General features: G+C 44.6%; 1 long non-coding RNA gene across 1 annotated transcript; it reads left to right on the top strand.

Moving 5' to 3' along the window:
- The first annotated feature begins 10,753 nt into the window (after positions 1-10,753).
- On the top strand, positions 10,754-11,769 carry LOC118241554. Its single transcript, XR_004776172.1, has 2 exons — positions 10,754-11,102; positions 11,203-11,769. It is a non-coding gene; the product is annotated as an uncharacterized LOC118241554 (long non-coding RNA).
- Positions 11,770-14,038: the final 2,269 nt, after the last annotated feature.

Here is a 14,038-nt window from a genome sequence, read left to right as displayed (position 1 = left end):
TTCGCATGTGGAATGCTTCAAACCTCTCATTGATTTCCGTTAAGAATGCAATCAAACTTTTCGTGATGTCTGATGCCCCTGTGAGAGAGGGAGTTTCTGCAAGGTGAAGAATTATTTAATTTGAGCTATTGGCATTTCTCTCTCTTAGTGTCCGATTGCTTTGCTGTTCCATGATTGGCTGAGGTGCATGCATGCGCCTTTGCTGTTCCATGATTGGCTAAGGTGTTTGCGTGCGTCTTCACTGTTCCTGGATCAGCTGATGTCTATGCATACGTCTGTTCATTCCCTGCAAACAGCCTCCATCTAATACACCATATAGCATCAGTTTTGCATCTTGGCCCTAAAATGAAAAGAAAGCTTCAGCATTTGATGTTGAGGATTTCTAGCACTCCTGCATGCAGTTTCCTCTATCCCTCCTGCCCTATCCTGGCAGACGGACGACCTTTAGGAGCGCTCCCATCACGCCTATGCTCTCCTGCCACACCGCGGGAAACACTGGGAGCCCGTTCTGTTCTGTCAGCGCTACGTGCCCATCTGTTCTGCTGTCTTCTCAGAGAGACGCTTTGTCCGAGCTCCAGGTCCTGGCGGCGGCGTGGACGGAATATGCTCAGCGCTCGGCCGGCGTTCCCCGCGCCTGTGAACATCCGTCTCCTCGGCTTAGGAAAACGACTCGGAATCAATTGACTTTAAGCCATGAATCAACTCCCCGTATTAGGGGCGAATGGCGGGGAGGGGCGAATCGATGGCGATATTAGCCCTGAGTCGATGGCTCCCAGCCGTGAATCAGTGGCAGGCTCCGCTCCCGAGATGGCCGCCGGCGCTGTGAATCTCTCAGGAGCGGCAGGCGCGCGGCCCGTCTCAGGGCCAGGGCCTTCTCAGTCCAGGCAGCTGGCTGAGTTATGGGATGCGACAGTGGGTGGGAGGTAGGTGAGGAGGGGAGGAAGGGGTTTGGCAGTGAGGAAAATGTAACGCTTTGAGTGTGCGCCGGTGTGTCGAGCAAAGGCGGTTCCATGCGTGCACGCCGTATCTATCTGTCCCTTTCTTTTACGCTCTCTCCCCATCTCTCCCTTTATCTCCCTCCATCTCTCTCTCCACCTATGCCCCTCTCCCCCTTTCCATCTTTCTCTCAATCTTCATCTTTTTCTCTCCGTCTCCTTCACGCTCTCTCTCTCTCTCGATTTGGCCTGTCCATCACCATAGCGATGTGCACCAATAAAACCTGCATGTTTAGCTCTGTGCTTGGCCAATAAAACAAAATTAAAATATTAAATCTGCCCAGCCACCGGCGCTCGTAAATCCAGCTGTGTATTGCGCCCCTCTCATAAAGGCGGGGGCTGCGGGTGGGGATGGGGGGTGCAGCGCAGCAGGACAGCAGCCTGCCTTCGCTCTTCTCTGCGTCTCCGTCACAGCGGACTGAGGGGCCGTCCGCGCTGGGCAGCACGGATGCCACAGCCAGACAGCCCTGCCAGAGACGGCCCTGCGCCGCGATGCGCGTGTGAGCGAGCTGAAAGAACCAGCTGGAGCGGCTGCACACGTATTCTGCTAAAAGATTCAATCAGTGGGGCTTTACAGTGGCACGTCTGCTAAAAGGACCAATCAGAAAGACCCGTTGTGCTACAAGAGTCGGCTGGATGGGCTACCCAGCTACCCAGTTGGCTGACAGAACCAATCGGAGGGGCTGTGTGGTTATGCATTCTGCTAAAAGAACCGGGAGGGGAGGCTGCACATTTACCCAGAGTGCCCCAAAGAAGATGGCTAACATGTGCAAAGTACCATCAGTGCCCCTGTTGAGCTGAGACGTGAAGCTGCGTGTCATCTGACTGATGGTGCTTCACTAGTTTGACAGGCCTTTGTGCTTCACTGGGCTTCATTGTATCTTTTTCTCGCTGTCTCTATTGTTTTTGGCACATTTTTTTGCATTTGTTTCAACTGATTTCGTGAATGTTTTAAGACACCTTGGGGGTGCGTGCGTGTGTGTGTGTGTGTGTGTGTGTGTGTGTGGCTCTTCTGCATTTGACAGCAGGAATTCTGGCCAGTTAGTGCACAACAGGGTAGTCCACCTGATGGTGCTGGTGTGGTTTGGTGTGTGTGGTCTCTGGACCACTCCAACTGCCTCCGTGCAGCTGTCTAAGCCTCGCGTCTAATTGGCTGGCAGGTGGCCGTGGTTGCCGTGAGCCTGAGTTGCGGGGGGGGTGTGCAGAGAGAGAGAACACATCAACTCGGCTCACTTAAGGATCAAAGATGAGAGTCCCTCAAAGTCTGTGGATGATTGAAGACGCGCGCGCACACACACACACACACACCCCCCCCCCAGGTGGACTTGTCTCAGTGAATAATAATCTAGAATGTTCCTATATAACATAAAAACATGAATTCGGAGATTTCTGTACAATACTCATCCACACAGTTCATAAATGAATCTCTTGAATGTCATACACAACAGACTCATCCCCCTCTGACAGATATGCCCTTAATACCATAACACACCCTTTCATAAAAAAGAGATGCATAGAAACTTTCTGAAAGGATCACACCCACACCCACACCCAAACGCTATCTGTTTAGTATGCGTGGTGGTGTGGCAGTATGGCGCCCGTCCCTGAGAGACCAGTGGAGGATGGCAGCGCCTCCATATCTTTGCAGCTCCTCCTGGTCTTGTCATTCTTCTCCATCTTTCTCTCCCTCTCTCCTTTTTCGTCCATCACCAACTCTTTCTTCATCTCCTCCTTTCTTTCTGTCGTCTTCTTTCTCTGTATTCCTCTTTCTCATTTTGCTTCATCTCTCTCTCTCTCTCTCTCTCATATATATATATTTATATAAAATCTCCTTTTGCTACATCCCTCTCTCTCTCGATCTCTCTATTATCCCCACATCTTAACTCGCCCTTCTCATCAGCTCTTCTGTTTTTACCTGACAATCTGCCCACCCTTTCTCCCTGCCCCCCCCTCTCTGGTTAATTAGGAGAGAGGGAGCAGAGACACACTTGAGTAAGCTCACTATCAGATGATTAATTGCTAGAGGGAGAGAAAAGCTGCTCTGGGAGCCACTGCTGAAGGGAACACAAGGTTACTTATTCATTCTCTCTCCCTCCCCCCCCCCCTCTCTCTCTCTCAATACATTTCAATATATATTCAATTTGGACTGTTGACACTGTTCCCAGAACAGCTAACCGGGCTGTGTGAGAATAGAACCGAAGTAAAGGAGGGAAACGAGTCTGTTTACTTTGTTTGTTTGCTTGTGTTTTTGTTTACTTGTTTACCTCTCCCACTCTCAGCCTTTGTCTCACTTATCTCCTTTTCCATGCATAAGAGGGAATTTCTAAGCAGCAGTCGCACATCAGTGCAGCAGTGATGGAACAGCTCAAGGGGCATGTTCCTCTCTCAAAGATCAGGGCTGAGAGCTCCAGTCACCACACGGAAACGTGGTACGGTCGGATAGCGCCGTCTGGAATATGGGCACGTACAGTTGTAATCCAGGGATATTTATCTCTGGGCCTGCAGTTCTACAGCCTTGCCTCTACACGGTTCCATCACACCTGAGCTAATATTAAGATGTTACTGAAGACAGTAATTTAACTCATCACAGGCAATTGTCAACCCATCCATCTGAAAGAAGAGGGGAAATCCCCCCCCCCCCCCAAAGTAAAAAGATCATGAAGCTAATGTTGTAGAAATGTTATTAATAGAACAGAATGAATATCTTGTCCTTTTAAAATTCAGCTGTATTCAAATGGAGCCCTGTACAGCATCATCCTGCTTCTGATTGGCTGAACCAGTGCACCTCTGAGTTGCTGCTTAGAGTAACTATATATTTTGATCAACTATCAAACAGCAGGTCTTCTCCCTAATCCCTAATGCCTCTGGCAATAGTCGTTGTAGTTTAGAAGACAGTATATGAGAGCGATACCAGGCCTTCTCTCTCTCTTTCTCTCTCGTGCGCACTATATCACCCTGGTGAATTAATGAGTAATCAAACACTGTCGGTATACATTTCCTTGTTTTCGTATTCTGGCTAAAGCTTCCTTATCCCCTCGTCTGTGCTGTATTCTTCTGAGAGGAGACTTGCTGTTATCTGTCCTTGACATTTCCTCAAGCTGCTCCCCCCACGCCCCAGCTTGCATGATTTGGTGATATTGCTTGAATGTATTTCAACCGCTTTTCAAGAAAATGTCACCTGTGTTTTGCCTTGCTTTTTTCTAGCACTCAAACCCTGTTTCATTAACCGCGTGTGTGCATGTGTGTGTGTGTGTGTGTGTGTGTGTGTGTGTGTGTGTGTGTGTGTGTGTGTGTGTTCGTTCCTGTAATTCTGTTCTGAATGCCACTCCATAAACACTCTCGGAACGTCCGCCCCTGTTCAGGGAGAGAGATTTCCTTTAACACGCAGGCTGTTTGCCGCTTCCTTTCACCACTTTGAAGTTTCTCTTTACTGCTTCGTTTTTTGGTCTCTTCTTTTGCATTTTATGCCCCAATGTCTACATTGTCTTTCACCATCGCTCTTTTCTCTGGCCCTCTGTCTCTATATATGATGGATGGCCTACACGTGGGATGTGCTGCCTCTAATAGACGGACAGAATTGAGCCGTCGGGAAGTAAATGTTAAGAGCCTCGTAAAACACCCTGCCCTAATCCTCCCCTTCTCCCCTAATCCCTCCCTCCCTCCTCCGACCTCTGCCTTGCTTTCGCTCCACACATTACCTGCTTCCGGTGCGTCCAGGCTGCGTCTGTGCGTTTCTCCCAGTGGAGACCACTGTGTGCTGTTTTGCTGATTGTCTGGCTAACTGCGAGCATTACTCACAGAAGGAGTGCTTTTTGTTTGTTTTGCTGCACTTAAGAACTGAAGTCATCTTTCCCTCGCATGCTCTTTTTTTTTGCCTGTGTGTGTGAGAGAGAGAGAGAGAGAGAGAGAGAGAGAGAGAGAGAGAGAGAGAGAGAGAGAGAGAGAGAGAGAGAGAAAATAAGGCGTAATCATTGTGTAGTGCGCCTGCACATTTGCCAGTAAGGTAGAACATAGTCAAGATTAATGTGCCTTTAGTATATTAGATATATGCCTGTGCTTGTGCTAAAGTCAAACAATGTGTTGATGTAAAGAGATGTCAAGGCAAAGATTGTACTCTTTCTCTCCATTCCAGGGACAGGACGTTGGGGGTCCTGGCGGTGGCTCATATGTACTAGGTGATAGCACTGATAAGGTTTGGAGGCCTTCACTGATTGTGTGTGTGTGTGTGTGTGTGTGTGTGTGTGTGTGTGTGTGTGTGTGTGTGTGTGTGTGTGTGTGTGTGTGTGTGTGTGAGATGGATTTCCTCTACCTGAGTGTGCTGGCAAAGGCTTCTGCTGCTGCAGACTATTTTACTATTTAACATGTGATCACAGCTGTAATCCGCTGGGCTTCTCTCTCCTCCTGTCTCTGTCTCCACACTCGTTATTGGTCCATTTCCTTTCACATCCCAGGAGTCTCCAGTGCACTCTGGTGTTATGGTGTTATGCCCAGGTTGTCGCTGTATTAGCATGCGAAAGCCTCTGTGCTCCTGCGTCAGGGGGAAGGGTCAGAATGGCAGGTGGATGAAAATGGCACTTTCTGTCTTCATTTGGCTACGTTTCAAAGCTCCCGTGAGCTTGAGTGAGTGAGTGAATCCTTGTGAGCAGCTTGTTTGTGTACTGCCAACAGACACACAAAAACCATTAGAAAATCATCTCACTCTTGGACGGATGAAATTTTGCTGGCTGGGAAGATGTTTTTTTTTTTCCAGCATAGTATCCTGGTGAAAGCAGATGCCAGTAATTACTTTCTTCTTACACACGGACACACACTGCCACTGACTTCACAGCTCCTCATGGGTAACAAAATGTAACCCAATATTGGTGAGATTTCACATGCTAAAAGAGAAGAGTCTCTCACTCTCTCACTCTCTCTCTCTGCCCGCTTCTGTTGCACCAATGTCCTGTCTCACGTGTACCGTGTTAGTTTCTGCCTTTAGATGTGCACCTTCTGAGGGTTTTCTTAGATAAAGCTCAAAATGATGCTGACACTGGTAACAATGGCGTGGAACCCGTGACACGCAGTAGCTTTTCATGTCTTTTTGAATTCAAAGGTTCTGCTCCTGGATCAGTAAACTTGCAGGCGAGTCCTGTGTGCTGTGATCCAGTTGCGTCTGAGAAGGGGGTCCATACCACATGACTAAGGACTGTAAGGTTTGCATCGGATCACAGTCCCGGGCATGTTAACACCTCCCCCTACCCCAGGAGCGCCTGCTGGGAACAGCAAAATTCTTTACTCGGCATGATGGTTGGAAAAGGAGAGCCAGGCTGAGTGGAGGGTGCACGCTTATGTCAGGGTTCTAAGGTGCACGCGAAGGCTCAGTACGCCCCAGACGCTTGGCCTGGCCTTGGCCAGTTAGCCTGAGAAGGCAGCGTCTGAGGAGTCCTTGCTCATTTGGGAAGGAAAACAGTGATCTGGAAGGATGAGGAGCACAGACGAAGAACAAGGGAGTGAGGGAGAGACCAGCCGGAGAGGGCTTTCCACTCGGGAGATTTCAGTAACTGTTACAGAGGGGAGAGGGTATGGAGAGAAAAAGAGGAGAAAATGAAGATGTGTGTGTGTGTGTGTGTGTGTGTGTGTGTGTGTGTGTGAGAGCATGGGGTGGAGAGCCGGGGAGATTCAAGGTAGGGCAGAGGAGCCCATTTGGGGGTGCTGATAATGACACAATCTCTCTCTCTCTCTCTCTCTCTCTCATACTCAAATACTCTGGGGCTCTTTTTCTCTCTTCAGTGTACACACTAACCTACTCTTATCAGCAGTTCTTCTAGCCCTGTCTCAAACACATACACACACACACACACACACACACACACACACACACACACACTCTCTCTCCCCATCCCTTAATCCCTCACACACACACACACACACACACACACACACACACACACACACACACACTTACACACATATGGAATGGAATGACAAAAGGCGTAAGGAAACATGGGCATGGTGATGTGAAAGTGTGTCATGTGGCCCCTGTCTGAAGGACAGCTTCCCAATAAATGTCACTTCTTGTCAGACAGCAAGGCCATCAGCCCCCTGGACTAAACGCTGCACTTTAATGTCAGAAAGAACACACACACACGCAGCGTGTGAGAATGAAGGTGGTTGCTGAAAAGAGAGAGTGAAGAGGTGGTGCATAAGGAAGAAAATAATGGGATGGGTTGTGTTGCTCTCTAGAAAGTGATAGACAGGGGAAAATGTTGAAATGAAATGTCAATAAATCCGAGAGAATGGGAGGTGAAGGAAAATGAAGAAGGATCCGATAATTATGTGGTGGTGACTTATCAAATCCCCGTGTTTGGTGTGTCCCCGGCTGCTGCAGACCTATCTGTGTCCCTCAGCTGTGGCTGTGAAACTCAGGTTAACGCAACACGGTTCAAATCATCACTGCTTTGGAATGCTGCGGAGTGTAGCACTTTCATCCTGTTAGTGGAATTCGTAGCATTCCCAGAGTTCCACAGCATTCCGGAACACACTGGAGTGTATTACCCGTGTGAAGGAATGTGCTCTATCTGTGGAATGGCTGAATCTCTTCAACCCCATCTGGGTTCATTAAAAGAGCTTTTTTGATGAGCCAAAGGGAAGATGTGCAGTGTTTTCTTCACGTGCGGTGTCGCATCCGCACTGCTCCGGGTGCTCCTGGGATCAGCGTTCCACTTGTGGGACGTCACTGCAAGTGTTTGCACATGTTGCATAATGAGAGTTATTTTCTAGCAACTTGTTTTGCCCTCCAAATGACATACTGGGACTGAGTGGGGATGGTTGTGATGCTTGTACATCTACTGTGGGTCATCTGAAGAACTCAAATATAAGTAGATTTTGACAATGATGGATATGTAAGCTGGCCTTACGCTGCTAAATGTAATCGCTGGTCTGTCTGATTGGCTGTGTTCCAAAAAAGAAAAGAAAAATTACTCGGGTGTAAATTAGACTTAAAGTAGCTGTTTCTATTACCATAATGAAATAAACCAGCAGTAGGAATGTAGACAAATGCATTTATTATGTACTCACTCTCACCATTACTGAAGTGGTTTAAAATGCTATTATGATGTGCCTGTAACTACGGCTGAAGGCAGCTATGAGACTGGAACCCAGGGCTGCCAAGGTGAAGGTGAGCTCTGACCACGGGCCCAAAAAGCCATCTCCCAGTGACGAGAGAGTGGCGGTCTGCGTCACGGTGCTTTTCTTTATTTCTTTTATTAATGTAATCCTCGTCCATCTGCCATTTACGCGGCATGGAGAAGTTTCGTTCTGCGAGCCTGATGACTATGAAAACATACAGTACAGCGTACACACACACACACACACCCAGGAGCCCTTTAGTGGAGTGAATAATTACTTTGCCAGAGGGCATAACTGTGATCCCTGACTGGTATTTAAAGTCCTGTCAGTGAATTTAAATCAGTCCCTTTGATTCACAACCTCTCACTGTTAAAATGGAGATATTCTTTTCTGTGCACCCAAATACAGAGAGAGAAGAGGAGGTATCTTATCCCTACTGCTGTCATCATGATTGACTTGTGATGCCTATTTTACGCTTGTATAACTTAAGGTGCATTGGGGACTGGATGTGAGATGATGCAGCTATCAATAGGTTCTGTCTGACAGGACTCAACACTGGCACAAGTGAAAAGGCTCTATGTATTGGAGAACAATAACTTAAGAGAACAGTATGTTATGTTATATGTAGCAAAACCCAAGTGATTTGCCAGATGTTATATTTCTCAACAATAGCCAAGTTGAACAGCCAACTTCAAAAGGGCATTTTTGTTGCAGTCCATAAGAGAGTGTACTGTGACGTCTTTTTGCTGGTATGTCTCATCCACTAGATTAGTCCAGCACTGGTAAAGCACTCTGTCATTCAGTCATTAGTTTAATTGTGTGAGTTCTGTAGGAGAGGATCCTAATTAAACCAGAATGATCCGTTTATTCAGCATCCCGCAGGGTGATTTCACTTTTTTTTTTGTTTAACAACCTCACTCTCTCTTCCCCATTAACATGGCATCTCTTGCTCTGTTAGTAGCGTTTTCCTTAATATATGTCTCTCATATATTAAGGACATTTATTCTCTCATTCTTCCTCGTTTACGGTTGCCACACGTTTTCTTTTTTTCTTCTTGCACACTCATTCATTCCTCCCTCTGTAACGCATTCTCTTCCTCTCTCCCCAGTAGCAGTCGGAGTGTGTACTGTATACTGGGTGAAAGTTTGTGCATCTCTATATAGCTTTCATGCCATCAACCCACCTGCCTATGCCGCTGCCCACCCCCCACTGTCATGGCAATCCTGAGGCGCCATTAAAATGCCTGCACATGGAATCACTTACAGTAAGTGTATGTCTTCCGTGACCATACACACACTTTGGCTGCAAAATAATACTACTGGAACGAGAAGGAGAAAAATATTCACATATATTTGAATCTGATGAGCAGCGCTATGGTAATACTCCGCCTCTGGACCTCTTCGGTTACCAGGTAACCGCTTCCCTAATTGGTTTTCATTGCCATGGCGTTGGTCTTTTCTCCTCATCCCTCTTCTTCTTTCCACATTCTCTTTTTTCTTACTCATTACAAAATATGTTTATTGCTCATGGTGTGATCTTTGATGGCTCAGAAGACATAAAGGTGAAACTCACTTAGATCTCACTTAAGGATTAAATAAAATTAAATTCCTTGGAAGAAACAGACAAAGGGAGATGCAATATTACACATATAAAGGAAGGCAAAACTGAGAATTGGGCTTGAGAAACATGAGACTAGGTAGAGTTCTTGTCTTGCTTTCATCTCTTTCAAGACTACATTTTTTGGTCAGTGGCGCAATGGCAGGCAAAGGTCACTCAGTGCAGTGTTACTGTTGTACTCCTGCTTTCTGGACACACTATAGGTAACAAAATGGAAATACAACATAATTAGAAGACTATGATATCTTATAGTGAGTACAACAGTACAATTTGCTGTTTTTCATTTATAGTGCACTGTTCCTTTCTATAGTATATGCCTGATAACGTTGCACAATTGCTAAAGTATATCGTATTATCTTTAGATTCTCTATTTAAAAAAACAACAACACAAATTAAGGAGTGTGGTTACTAATAAATTATTATGTTGCATGTGCATAGATTTAGTTAAGATATTTTTAGATTTTGAACAATTTAGATTGACCTGGGCATTGTAAAGCCAGTTAAAATATTTAACTTTTAGTGTTTGTTTAGTCATCATAAAAAGCAACTTGGGGATCTGAATATAGCCTGATGTGAAGACGAGAGCAGGCTCCTACCTTCTGTGCGCTATATTTCATTACCCAGCTAGGCTCTAGATACTGCACATTAGTCAACATAGCACACACAGCTTTCCGTTTTCTCTCAAATCAGAAAAATCATAAATATTAGCTACGTTTAAAGAAGTAAATGTTTCACCTCAAGAGATACTCTAAAGCAATGTTTGAGTGCTCAGAGGATTGTGGGAGCGAGCATGCTGCGAATTAAGCGAAGAGAGCGTCGGAAAGTTGAGCTTTCCTCGCCTTTATGCAAACGAGGAGCGGGGGTGTCGAGGGGAAACCTGTGATTGGTCAAGAGTGCATGACCGCAAAACGGCAGAACGTAGGCCCTATTTGAGCTCGTAAAGCTCGCCAAGACGTTATTGGCGTCGCATTTTGGGTGTAATACATACTCCTGATTTCCAATATGAAAAGAAAAGCCGGGCCAAGTGGTGAGAAACTATATTCATTTTTCGTTTTTAGCCATTGAGTTCCATTCATACCCATTCATTGAGGACGCGCTCATGGGCGCCCTCTGGCGTTTTGAAATCATTTTTTCGACGTAATGGGAGGAATATGAAATGGACAGGCTCCTCATAAACAGGCTCTGGTGTAAACGCCTTGACATTCGGAAGTACCGAAAATCCACGAGCATACTAAATTCACCCGGCTGCCAGTGTGTAGTGTTTAAAGGACACGCATATCACCACCTCTGTCTGTTCTTTCCGTCAGACCATCTCGACAAAAGTTCCTCTTTAGTGATCAGCAAGTTACCTTCTATCCAGCTCCATGATGCTTGGCTGTGTCAGTATGTATTTACATTGGGATTTCCTTCCTTTGTTTCTCATTTACTATGTGGGAAAGATGGTAGTACAAGATGTATGAAGACTGTGTTTCCTTGTCCGCAGTAGGTATGGAATCTATGACCTCCATTCCGGGCCATAATGATGCTTGTGTATCTACCACGATTAATTTTTCCAGTACACGAAAGATATCCGACTATACTATTCCCGCCAAATTCTCCAGTACTGCGTCCCGTCATTCGACGGTAGCTGAAAATCTGTCAAGTAGGTGGAACCTTCATACATTCATGTGACCCCATAGTATGGTTTGCATTTGTTGCATACTGGATAATATACTGCATACTACTATGGGGACCGATTTACTGTATATACTGAGTGCAGCATACAGTATACAGTATGTAACAGGTTGTTCTGAACGTAGCCTACTTTTTCATCTACCTAAATGTCTACATTAGCCTATGCAAAACATCATTGTTGTGTGTTGATGAAGGAGTACTGTCAACACGTCTATGTAAACATCTGTCGTGTTGCCTCCATGATGTCTGCGTGTCATGTACGTTTAGATATAACAATGTATTATGGAACAGTAACTTTATTATAAATATTCAAATGAAGTTTTAATACTTGTTTTGTATGGTAAATTGATTATGGAATAAAATTTGTTACATTTGCTATGGGGATGTTTTGACTGAACATCTGTGGTACTTCCTGGAATCATTCAGAGGATGACATTTGTTTCAAATTAGATTATTTTCAGACTATTAGAAAACTCTTCAAATTGGATGACCTTAGTAGCACTATTTAATTGTTCTTTAGTATATTATTCTTATAATTAGTGTGTGTGATATACACACACACACACACACACACACACACACATACATACATACATGCTACAGCAGAGAATGTGCAGCACTCAGGAAAACAAAAAATCAATGTTGCTCCTGTTCTGTAATTACTGCCCCACTTCAGAGCAGCTCTGGGACTCTGCTGCTCTGTTCACACAGCCTGTGTGAAAGTGCTGACCTGTTAACACGTACAAAAATGAAAAGCAACATTTTCCACATCACTCATGCCACACAGAGGTTGCATGCGAGAATCAGGCGTTCGTGCGCTATTTGATAGTTTAGTGAAATAGGCTAATTCAGTTTCAAACGCGGGTGCAATGTGTTATAACAGTTTTGTGAATGCACATGTTTATATCATCTCACTTGGGTGTAACAGGTGCTAAATCTAAATCTAAATATCTTAAGGATATTGTCATGACTTTGATTAACTTTTGACAGAATCCGTTCTTACCCTGAGATGTCACCTAAACCCAGAGAAATCCAGAAGTCACTGGCATCAATGTAACACAATTGTATAATTATAGAGAAACAGCCCAGTGCTTAGTCATGCATATAACTAAAAACTGCAAACTATGGACTTTGCGATAAGGCAAAAGTTTGTGTAGTTGTGCATTTTTTAAATGACAGTCTTGCTAAATGTCTTAAGATTTTCTGGGTGCCAAGGGAAATAAATCAGCAACTGAAAACTAACCAGCAAGCTTGTATGATCATGAAGGTCATTGGCAAAGTACAGCCTGATTCTTAATATAAACTCATATAAAATATTTTAATTTTTAAAAATTGTATTTCAAGTTATAACTTAATATAAAACCAACACTAGCCCAGACCATCACAGCAACAACATATGGGGAAAGCTCACAACTTTAACAGGATTGTACTTTGATTAGATGTAATGTCAACCTCTGAATAATCAGCAAGAGCATTAGGCTTTTACAGTATGCATCTACAAATGTTACATATATTAATATCGAAAAGCATATCTACAACTGTCGTTATAAAGCATAGGGTTACGCTACAGAAGTGTTTACGAAAACGTGAACCTACGGTACCTACCAGCTGGTTGTTCTATAGCTGAATTGTTTGCTATCTTGTATGTTAACTGCTCGCTTGCTAGCTGGCTGCTTTGGTCTGCCTCATTTTTCTATTACTTTGTAGGTAGACCAATGAACGGTGCCTTTGGAATATATTTTAATCAGACTATCACGTTTGTCTATCTGTTCAACAGATTTAACAGAATGCTGAATGATACGGGGAAATGGACGCTGTATCGCTGCTCAAAGAACCTATTTAGCTTTCCCAAGCTCAGCAGGAAAACATGTCGTCTTTTCTCTTCCGAGACCTTAAACCAGGTGGCGAGCACTGTAGTATCAGTTATTATACTAAATTAATTGGTGGTCATGAAATTTGTTAGATGATAGATCCAGCGAGGTTTTACACCACTCACAGACAGCTACTCAGAACAATCAGGATATTTCTTCTGTGAAGCTCTCACAACGAAGCAATACGTGCGTGTCGCTAAAAGGAATCCCAACATTGTTGGGTTGGGACATTGGTGCTCAACATTCTGTTACCAATTCAATCTTAAATACTGCTACAGCTAGCGCCTAAACAATTGAAATAACCTCTAAAGAGGAACAGCCCCTCAGCCATGTTCACTTCTAAATGTAAACATCATTTTAAAGAATCAGTGAATGATTCTGGACCATGCTGTGAGAGGAAGGTCTGCTGGGACCAAATGTTCACTAAAGGTAACAACATTAGCAGTATTTTAGTGACCTTATTGGGACATTGCCGAATGTCCAGCAAAGATTAAAGCGAACATTATTAAAAACAAGCCTTCACAAACATGAAAATTGGGGAATGTCCCAGGGGTTCAACTACCACCAATGCAGTATCCACATCACATCTGTAAACATCTGCATTATATTCTGATTAATTATAGACATAGAAGTGATTCTTTATCAGCCCGTGTAGCCAAAGAATCAGTTCCTCTGATTCAACAATTACAAATAAATTTTCTGTGAGTGCTGTTCAAACAGGCAGTGAATATGATATGATACTCTAGGCTACTTCAACATAAATATCTGGATGCA

Source organism: Electrophorus electricus, chromosome 1, assembly GCF_013358815.1.
Source record: "Electrophorus electricus isolate fEleEle1 chromosome 1, fEleEle1.pri, whole genome shotgun sequence".
Lineage (NCBI taxonomy): Eukaryota > Metazoa > Chordata > Actinopteri > Gymnotiformes > Gymnotidae > Electrophorus > Electrophorus electricus.
The sequence above is the reverse complement of the archived record's forward strand: the minus strand, read 5'-3'. Positions and strand labels throughout refer to the sequence as shown.